Source organism: Hypanus sabinus, chromosome 6 (assembly GCF_030144855.1).
Source record: "Hypanus sabinus isolate sHypSab1 chromosome 6, sHypSab1.hap1, whole genome shotgun sequence".
Lineage (NCBI taxonomy): Eukaryota > Metazoa > Chordata > Chondrichthyes > Myliobatiformes > Dasyatidae > Hypanus > Hypanus sabinus.
This window is the reverse complement of record NC_082711.1, coordinates 10,958,476-10,969,458: the sequence shown is the minus strand read 5'-3', so window position 1 is coordinate 10,969,458 and position 10,983 is coordinate 10,958,476. Positions and strand designations below refer to the sequence as shown.

The window sequence follows — 10,983 nt, the reverse complement described above, 5'->3', positions numbered from 1 at the left end:
GTGTATACCGAGGAATTTAAAGCTGTTCACCCTCTCAGCCCCAGATCCATTGATGCCAATAGGGATTAGCCCGTCTCCATTCCTCCTGTGATCCACAACCAGCTCCTTTGTTTCTGTGACAATGCTGTTGTAACTGCTGTCTGTGTGCTCTCCTTAATCAGCACCAATCTCAGGCTGGATTTGACAAAAGAGAACTGTGCACAATTTTGTTTCCTGCCCATTCCAGCATTGTGATTATCGGTGGTTCCACACGATGGGTTTGGGCACAGATAAGCATTTATTCCATCGTCTCAGTTGCTTGGTTCCAAATTCTTCAGCCTTTTAACTCTTCCACTAACTCCTCCCAGCTGCTCACTTCATCCCCTCTCCTGCACCACCCACCTTATTCTAGTTTTGTTTCCAGTCCCAATGAAGGGTCTTGGCCCAAAGCATTAATCAGTTATTCATCAACATACACGTTGCCTGACCTGCTGAGTTCCTCTGACATTGTGCTCTAACATTGCTCACTTAGAGTTAATGTATTCTTTTAATGTAGGTGATAGCTGGATTAACATCCTCCTGCAGTGATCTCCCAGAAGAGGAGCTTTCCAAACTTAGGGTGTCCTTGTCCAACTGCCAAGCAGCTGCCGAGCATCGTCAAACCCACCTCTGCACAGCAGACATGGTAAAAGTGGCTTCTTTTGATATTGGTGAGAGAGGGATAATGAGGAAAACCACAGGCCATGGAGCTGTCTTCTGTGGGTGGGAGGATGGAAATGGCGCATAAAACACCAAAGCAACATGCATAAAATGCTGGAGGAATTCAGCAAGTCCTGCAGCATTTATAGAATAAAGCAGTCAATGATTTATTCTAGCAACACACACAAAATGCTGGTGGAACGCAGCAGGCCAGGCAGCATCTATAGGAACAAGTACAGTCGACGTTTCAGGCCGCGACTCTTGGTCAGGACTAATTGAAAGAGAAGATAGTAAGAGATGGGGGGGTGGAGGGGGAAATCCAAAATGATAGGAGAAGACAGGAGGGGGAGGAATAAAGCTAAGAGCTGGAAAGGTGATTGGCAAAAGAGATACTCAGCTGGAGAAGGGAAATGATCATGGGACGGGAGGCCTCAGGAGAAAGAAAGTGGGGGGAAGCACCAGAGGGAGATGGAGAACAGGCAAGGAGGGGTGGAGAGAGACAAAAAAAGGAGAGGAGAAAAGGGGGGGGGGAATAATAAATAAGGGATAGGGTAAGAAGGGGAGGAGGGGCATTAACAAAAGTTAGAGAAATCAATGACATTAACAGAACTGCCATCTTCCCCCTTCCTTTCCAGTCCTGAAGAAGCATTTCTGCCCAAAATGTTGACTGTTTATTCATTTCCATAGATGCTGGATTCCTCCAGCGTTGTGTGTGTTACTCTGGATTTCCAGCATCTGCAGACTTCTTCGTGTTTATATTAAAACACCAACCTTTTTGTTACTCAGTTCAGCCATGTAACTGAGTTAGGGCCTTGTTCCAAATCCAATTGATCATGAACTGATGGTAGCTATTTTTACAAATCACAGTAAAGTAGATTAATGTTTAAAGTTTCAGTTAAATATTTTTGTCTACTTGCTATTTGCTTATCTAATTATGTGCTTACATTGAGATGTTATGTGTTTTGTTTTGGTGATCGCTTTATTTGCATAATTTTTCATCTTTTGCACAGTGGTTTGTTAGCCTTTATTTGTGCATAGCTTTTCATAAATTTAATTGTATTCCCATGTGGGGTAGCACATAGCATAGTGGTTATGCTAGCATGACACCTTAAAGCAGTCATCTCTAACCATAGAAACATAGGTGCAGGAGTAGGCCATTCGGCCCTTTGAGCCTGCACCACCATTCAGTATGATCATGGCTGATCATCCAACTCAAAACCCTGTACCTGCCTTCTCTCCATACCCCCTGATCCCTTTAGCCACAAGGGCCATATCTAACTTCCTCTTAAATATAGCCAATGAACCGGCCTCAACTGTTTCCTGTGGCAGAGAATTCCACAGATTCACCACTCTCTGTGTGAAGAAGTTTTACCTCATCTCGGTCCTAAAAGGTTTCCCCATTATCCTTAAACTGTGACCCCTCTTTCTGGACTTCCCCAACATTGGAAACAATCTTCCTGCATCTAGCCTGTCCAATCCCTTTAGAATTTTATACGTTTCAATAAGATCCCCCCTCAATCTTCTAAATTCCAGTGAATATAAGCCTAGTCGATCCAGTCTTTCTTCATATGAAAGTCCTGCCATCCCAGGAATCAATCTGGTGAACCTTCTCTGTACTCCCTCTATGGCAAGAATGTCTTTCCTTAGATTAGGGGACCGAAACTGCACACAATATTCTAGGTGCAGTCTCACCAAGGCCTTGTACAACTGCAGTAGAACCTCCCTGCTCCTGTACTCAAATCCTTTTGCTACGAATGCCAACATACCATTTGCCTTTTTCACCGCCTGCTGTACCTGCATGTCCACTTTCAATGACTGGTGTACAATGACACCCAGGTCTCGTTGCATCTCCCCTTTTCCTAATCGGCCACCGTTCAGATAATAATCTGTTTTCCTGTTCTTGCAACCAAAGTGGATAACCTCACATTTATCCACATTAAATTCCATCTGCCATGAATTTGCCCACTCACCAAACCTATCCAAGTCACCCTGCATCCGCTTAGCATCCTCCTCACAGCTAACACCGCCGCCCAGCTTCGTGTCATCCGCAAACTTGGAGATGCTGCATTTAATTCCCTTGTCTAAATCATTAATATATATTGTAAACAACTGGGGTCCCAGCACTGAGCCTTGCGGTACCCCACTAGTCACTGCCTGCCATTCTGAAAAGGTCCCGTTTACTCCCACTCTTTGCTTCCTGTCTGCCAACCAATTCTCTATCCACATCAGTACCATATCCCCAGTACCGTGTGCTTTAAGTTTGCACACTAATCTCCTGTGTGGAACCTTGTCAAAAGCCTTTTGAAAATCTAAATATACCACATCCACTAGCTCTCCCCTATCCACTCTACTAGTTACATCTTCAAAAAATTCTATAAGATTCATCAGACATGATTTTCCTTTCACAAATCCATGCTGACTTTGTCCAATGATTTCACCTCTTTCCAAATGTGCTGTTTCTACATCTTTGATAACCAACTCTAGCATTTTCCCCACCATTGATGTCAGACTAACCAGTCTATAATTCCCTGGTTTCTCTCTCCCTCCTTTTTTAAAAAGTGGGGTTACATTAGCCACCCTCCAATCCTCAGGAACTAATCCTGAATCTAAGGAGTTTTGAAAAATTATCACTAATGCATCCACTATTTCTTGGGCTACTTCCTTAATCACTCTGAGATGCAGACCATCTGGCCCTGGGGATTTATCTGCCTTTAATCCCCTCAATTTACCTAACACCACTTCCCTACTAACATGGATTTCCCTCAGTTCCTCCATCTCACTAGACCCTCAGTCCCTTACTATTTCCGGAAGATTATTTATGTCCTCCTTAGTGAAGACAGAACCAAAGTAGTTATTCAATTGGTCTGCCATGTCTTTGTTCCCTATGATCAATTCACCTGTTTCTGACTGTAACGGACTTATATTTGTCTTGATCAATCTTTTTCTTTTCATGTATCTATAAAAACTTTTACAGTCAGTTTTTATGTTCCCTGTCAGCTTTCTCTCATAATCTTTTTTCCCTTTTCTAATTAAGCCCTTTGTCCTCCTCTGCTGGTCTCTGAATTTCTCCCAATCCTCAGGTGCGCCGCTTTTTTTTTGCTAATTAATATGTTTCTTCTTTGGACTTGATACTATCCCTAATCTCCCTTGTCAGCCACGAGTGCACTACCTTCCCTGGTTTATTCTTTTGCCAAATTGGGATAAACTATTGTGTAGTTCATCCATGCGATCTTTAAATGCTTGCCTTTGCATATCCAACGTCAACCCTTTAAGTATCATTTGCCAGTCTATCTTAGCTAATTCACATCTCATACCTTCAAAGTTACCCTTTAAGTTCAGAACCTTTGTTTCTGAATTAACTATGTCACTCTCCATCTTAATGAAGAATTCCGCCATATTATGGTCACTCTTACCCAAGGGGCCTCGCACGACAAGATTGCTAACTAACCCTTCCTCATTGCTCAATACTCAATCTACTCAAACTCAAACTCAATACTCAATACTCAAACTCGACATGTTGGTTCAGAAAACCATCCCACATACATTCCAAGAAATCCTCTTCCTTACCAATTTGGTTCACCCAATCTATATGTAGATTGAAGTCACCCATTATAACTACTGTTCCTTTATTGCACGCATTTCTAATTTCCTGTTTAATGCCATCCCCAACCTCACTACTGCTGTTAGGTGGCCTGTACACAACTCCCACCAGCGTTTTCTGCCCCTTAGTGTTATGCAGCTCTACCCATATCGATTCCACATCCTCCAGGCTAATGTCCTTCCTTCCTATTGCGTTAATCTGCTCTCTAACCAGCAATGCTACCCCACCTCCTTTTCTTTCTTGTCTATCCCTTCTGAATATTGAATATCCCTGGATGTTGAGCTCCCATCCTTGGTTACCCTGGAGCCATGTCTCTGTGATCCCAACTATATCATATTCATTAATAACTATCTGCACATTCAATTCATTCACCTTGTTACGAATGCTCCTCGCACTGACACACAAAGCCTTCAGGCTTGTTTTTACAACACTCTTAGCCCTTATACAATTATGTTGAAAAGTGGCTCTTTTTGCTTTTTGCCCTGGATTTGCCTGCCTGCCACTTTTACTTTTCACCTTACTACTTTTTGCTTCTACCCTCATTTTACACCCCTCTGTCTCTCTGCACTTGTTCCCATCCCCCGCCACATTAGTTTAAAGCCTCCTGAACAGCAGTAGCAAATGCTCCCCCTAGGACATTGGTTCCAGTCCAGCCCAGGTGCAGACCGTCCTGTTTATACCGGTCCCATCTCCCCCAGAACTGGTTCCCATGCCCCAGAAATTTGAATCCCTCCCCCTTGCACCATTTTTCAAGCCACGTATTCATCTGAAATATCCTCCTATTTCTACTCTGACTAGCACATGGCACTGGTAGTAATCCAGAGATTATTACCTTTGTGATCCTACTTTTTAGTTTATCTCCTAACTCACTAAATTCACCTTGTAGGACCTCATCCCGTTTTTTACCTATATCGTTGGTACCTATGTGACCACGACCACTGGCTGTTCACCCTCCCATTCCAGAATGTCCTGCAGCCGCTCAGAGATATCCTTGACCCTTGCACCAGGGAGGCAACACACCATCCTGGAGTCTAGTTTGCGGCCGCAGAAACACCTTTCTATTCCCCTTACAATTGAATCCCCTATCACTATAGCTCTCCCACTCCTTTTCCTTCCCTCCTGTGCCGCAGAGCCACCCATGGTGCGATGAACTCGGCTGCTGCTGCCTTCCCCTGATGAGACATCTCCCCCAACAGTATCCAAAACAGTATATCTGTTTAGGAGGGAGATGACCTCAGGGGACTCCTGCACTACCTGCCTACTGCTACACTGTCTAGTGGCCACCCCTTCCCTTTCTGCCTGTGTAGCCTTTAGCTGCGGTGTGGCCAACTCACTGAATGTGCTATTCACGACTTACTCAGCATCGCGAATGCTCCAGTATGAATCCAATCGCAGCTCCAGACACTCAGTGCGGTCTGCCAGAAGCTGCAGTTGGACACTCTTCCTGCACAGATAGTCGTCAGGGACACTGGAAGTATCCCTGATTTCCCACATGCTGCTGGGCTGATCTCAGCCGCCATGACCTACCCAATACTTGCCTCAACTTTTGAAACTTTCTCCTTTTAAAGGAATTTACCCGGCCTCATCTCACTTGGAGTGAAGCTCGTCCTCAGCCTCTTCTTGTCGAAGCCTCTGGAGACAAAGCATTCCTACTCTGTCTCCCTCTGCTCCGTATAAGACGGTGTTTGAATCCTGCTGCTGTCTGTTAGGAGCCTGTATGTTCTCCCCGTGACTGTGTGGGTTCAAAGGTTCATTTATTATCAAAGTCTACAACTCTGAAATTCTTCTTCTCCAGATAACCATGAAACCGAGAAAGAAAAGAACGACAGCACAATCATCAACCCCCAAATCCCTCCTCCCTGCACAAAAATGGAACAGGCACATCAACCCCCAAATCTCCGGCACACTAAATAACGAGAAAGATTGGACAAAAAACAGAATATTTAAAACAAAATCTGTGGGGGTGGTGGTGTGGATGGAAACCTATAAGCTGAGTCCACCTCCAAAACACTGAAGACCTGGGTAACATCCTCTGGGCCCAGTGGCAGCCTTTCCTTCTCCAACAGCAGAGCGATCCCACCAGTGACCAGAGCATCCTTGGATGCTCAGATTTCCTCCCACATTCCAAAAACATATGGATAGTTCGTGAGTTGTGTGCATGCGTTGTTAGCGCCAGAATCATCACACTTGTGGGCTGCCCAGTGTAATCGTCACAAATAATGCATTCCACTGTATGTTTTAATGCACATGTGACAAACAAAATGCCTCTGCCCAAAACATTTCCTGATTGAAGTTACATTAATTATCAAACAATGAATAGATTATACAACCTTGAGTTTCATATGCTTCCAGGCAGCAACAAAGCAAGAAATCCGAAATAATCCAATTTTAAAAAAGACCAACATCCAATATGCAGACAAAGAGGGGGAATAAACACAAATCATGCAACCAATAAAAGCAAGCAACAGCATTCTAAACCAAATTGAGTCCTTAGGCCCAGGGCACGTGAGTGTGCGTGCATGTGTGTGTGTTTGTTCTGCAAAATTTCTGAAGAATGAACTTGGTGTTGACACTAAAATTCAGTTACTGGCCTACACAGACAAGGCTTCTTAACTTTAGGAGCTTGTCTCCAATTGTTTGAGAGCAGTTGGAATACCTATTGCAGTGTTCCATATTTCCCTTGGGACATGCTTGTGCTAAAGTTGAGCATTTAAAAAATTTATAGCCACTTTATTTGATTCAAAGAGTCATCCACCAAGTGGACAGCCAGAGACTGCCCCGCCCCTGAGCAGAAATAGCTAATTCCAGGGAACTTAAGTTCAAGGTGATGGGAGGAAAGGGTTGGGTGGATGTCAAAGAATAGCTCTTTAGAGTGTTGAGTGCATGAAGCACCCTCTGCAGGGGTAGTAGTGGAGGCAGATACATTAGGGGTATTTAGATAGGCACATGATGAAAGAAAAATGGAGGGTTATGTAGGAAGCAAGAGATGGATTGATTTTGGAGTGGGTTAAAAGGTTTGTGAGCTGAACAGTCTGCACTGCACTGTAAATCTTCAATGTTCAAAGACCCAGACCTAAATATCTGATATAAATGGCCATTTTATTATTGTTTCTGGTTAACTATATAACACTAAAGTTGCACTAGCAAACCTGTATGCCCCCAACTTTGATGATGTTAATTTTTTTGAACGGTTTTTTTCCTCACTACCAGACCTAAACTCATACTCTCTTATACTGGGTGGTGACTTTAATTGTTGGTTAGATCCCAATTTGGATCGATCATCCTCTGTTACTAGATCACCTACTAAATCTGCCTTAGCTATCCAATCGTTTCTCTCTAATTATGGTATCTCTGATATATGGCGTTTCCTCCATCCTACGGAGAGAGATTATTCTTTTTTCTCACATGTTCACCATACCTTCACTAGAATTGATTATTTCTTACTCGATAACCAACTTATTCCATTTGCCCACTCTTGTGACTATCAGAGTATACTGATTTCTGACCATGCCCCAATTACTCTCCCTCTGAATTTGCCTGGTCTCCCTCAGAGGAATAAACACTGGCGGTTTGATTCAACCTTACTATCGGATGATGATTTTTAAAAATTTATTAAGGATCAGATAACCTTTTATTTTAACACTAATACATCACCTGAAGTGCCATTCCAGATTGTCTGGGATGCCATGAAAGCATATCTGAGGGGGCAAATAATCTCTTACACAGCAAATCTCAACAGAAGATCCCGTGCAGATCGATTAGACCTCATTAACCAGATTAAAGAATTGGATCAAATATATGCCCAAACTAAGAACCCTGAATTATACAAGAAGCGTGTTGAACTCCAAACTAAATTTAACCTTCTGTCCACTCAACCTGTCGAACGCCAACTTCTCGAAAGCAAGAGTCGCTTTTACATTCATGGGGATAAGTCTGGTAAATTCCTAGCCAATCAACTGAGGCGTTCCAAAGCCAAACAACGTATTACAAAGACCCGGAAGGAGAACGGAGACTTTATATCGGATCATTTAGAAATTAATGACGCATTTAAAAATTTTTATTCTCAGCTTTATTCCTCTGAATCTCTGAATGACAATATCTCTGTTGATCAATTTTTACAGAATCTGAATATCCCCTCACTTTCATCTGATTTCAAAGCCAAACTCAATGCGCCTATGTCATTAGAAGAAATATCTTTTGCAATTTCTGCACTGTCCTCAGGGAAATCTCCTGGACCTGATGGGTTCCCTGTAGAATTTTATAAATCATTCTCTTTTCTTCTTTCTCCTCGGTTACTTTCAGTATTATCTGACTCGTTTAATTACGGCAAATTGCCACCCTCTTTCAATGAGGCATCTATTCTTCTTCTTTTAAAAAAGGGCAAAGACCCAACAGAGTGTTCCTCGTATAGGCCGATCTCTCTGCTCAATGTTGATGTAAAGATCTTAGCTAAAGTTTTGGCTCATAGATTAGAAACCATCATTCCCTCCATTATCTCTGATGACCAAACAGGCTTTATTAAAAACAGTTTCCTTTTTTTAACATTCGGCATTTATTTAATATCTTATATTCACCTCCAACTGGGATTCCTGAATGTGTTATTTCCCTCGATGCGGAGAAAGCATTTGATTGTATAGAGTGGAATTACCTTTTTGCAGTTTTAGAAAAATTTGACCTTGGCCAAAGTTTCATCTCTTGGATCCAATTGCTGTACCTATGTCCTACTGCCTCTGTTTTAACCAACTTTCAGAAATCCCAAGTATTTAATCTCAAACGTGGCACCTGCCAGGGATGCCCCTTAAGTCCCTTTCTCTTTGATTTGGCTATGGAACCTCTGGCGATAGCATTTCGAAACCGCCCTGAATTGACTGGGATTTGGAGAGGGGGTGTTGAGCATAAAGTTTCTCTCTATGCTGATGACTTATTACTCTTTCTCTCAAATCCATCTACATCCTTACCTCTAATGTTTTCACTTCTTGACCAGTTTAGCCAGATCTCTGGCTATAAACTTAATTTGCATAAGAGTGAACTTCTCCCAATTAATAAAGAAGCACAAGAACTAACATTTCATGATCTCCCTTTTAAAGTAGTCCATAATCAATTTACTTATCTTGGAATTACAGTGACAAGGAAGTTTAAAGATCTCTTTCGTGAAAACTTTGCCAATCTTTCATATACTATAAAACAGAGTCTGGTACAATGGTCACCTCTATCTATGTCTTTGGTCGGTCGTATTAATGTTGTTAAAATGTATGTTCTCCCCAAATTTTTATACCTATTTCAATCTATCCCAATTTTTATTCCTAAATCTTTTTTTGATTCCTTAGACTCTATTATTTTGTCATATCTGTGGCAGAATAAGCGCTCTAGAATTAATAAAATCCATCTCCAAAAATCTAAAAAAGAGGGTGGCATGGCTTTACCTAACTTTCGTTTATATTATTGGGCAGCTAATATACGTTGTGCTTCCTTCTGGTCTTTCTTCCATGGCCAACCCGAGTGCCCTAACTGGGTGGCGATGGAGCTGAGCTCCACCAAAGAATTATCTATCTCTGCACTTCTTGGCTCTGCACTCCCTAGTAGTCTGCCCAGATCAATAGCTAATCCTCTTGTTAGACACACTTTGCATATATGGGCTCAGATCAGGAAATGCTATGGTTTCCAGGGGTTTTCTGTTTCCAGCCCTATTGCTCATAATCACCTTTTTTTACCTACTACATACGATTCAGCATTCCAGGTTTGGTATAGGAAGGGCATTAGACATTTTGAAGATCTTTTCATTGATAATCGCTTCGCTTCTTTTCAGCAGCTCTCTGTTAAGTTCAATCTGCCCAATGCTCATTTTTTCAGATATCTCCAAATCCGACACTTTATTGCTCCTTTAATTCCCAACTTCCCTGAAATGCCTGCGAAAAATGCTATGGACCTATTTCTTTCCATGAATCCACTAGGTCGGGGGTCGGCAACCTGCGGCTCCCGAGCCATTTGTGGCTCTTTCACCTCTGTGCTGCGGCTCCCTGTGGCTTTGGGAAATAATTGGTCAGTATTTAATTAAAATGTATTTTATGTTAGTTTGTTAGCTTTTGAAATGTAATTCTAAATTTGAAGATTATGGTGATCTTGTACAATCTAAGTGTGGCGACATCCGAAACGGCTCACAATTAGCCAGCATTCCGGCTAAGGGAGATAGCCTACGGGGGTTTGTGAGTACGCGTCTTTTGCAGCATCTGCGTCCATGGGGGCTGGGTTGAGAGAGGCTTAAAAGCAAGGCTGTTTAGTTCGAATAAAGCTATCTTTGACTGCAGTTTACTGACACCGCTACAACGTGTTTTTATCGCTGGCTGTCCAGACGGAAGGTGCTGAAACGCTTTGTCGCGTGTCTGGAAGAAGTGAAAACTTTCCTGGGCAGCAAAGGGCTCACCTTTCCTGAGCTGGAACAGCCAGAGTGGCTGGAAAAGCTACACTTCATGGTAGACATGACAGCGCACCTGAACACGCTGAACACAGCTCTTCAGGGGTAAGGACGTACAGCCCTGCACATGTTGGAGGATGTTTTGGCATTCGAGCGCAAGTTGACAGTGCTTGCCAGAGATTTACAGAAAGGCACTTTGTCTCACTTCCCCAATTTGAGAGAGTTCAAACAAGGTCACGACATGATAATTTCGGAGTATTTACATTCTGCAATCATCGCAATGCAAACATCG

At 42.6% G+C, this 10,983-nt stretch overlaps 1 protein-coding gene across 9 annotated transcripts in view; it reads left to right on the top strand.

Annotated features, from left to right (window-relative positions):
• bmb (brambleberry) overlaps nucleotides 1-10,983 on the top strand; it is a 103,009-nt gene that overhangs the window by 5,257 nt on the left and 86,769 nt on the right. The window contains exon 2 of one of the 9 annotated variants that reach the window (XM_059971687.1): nucleotides 536-664. The exons of the other annotated variants lie outside the window; for them this stretch is intronic. The gene's annotated coding sequence lies outside the window, so the exon portion shown is untranslated. The remainder of the gene's footprint in view (nucleotides 1-535; nucleotides 665-10,983) is intronic. 9 annotated transcript variants of the gene reach the window in all.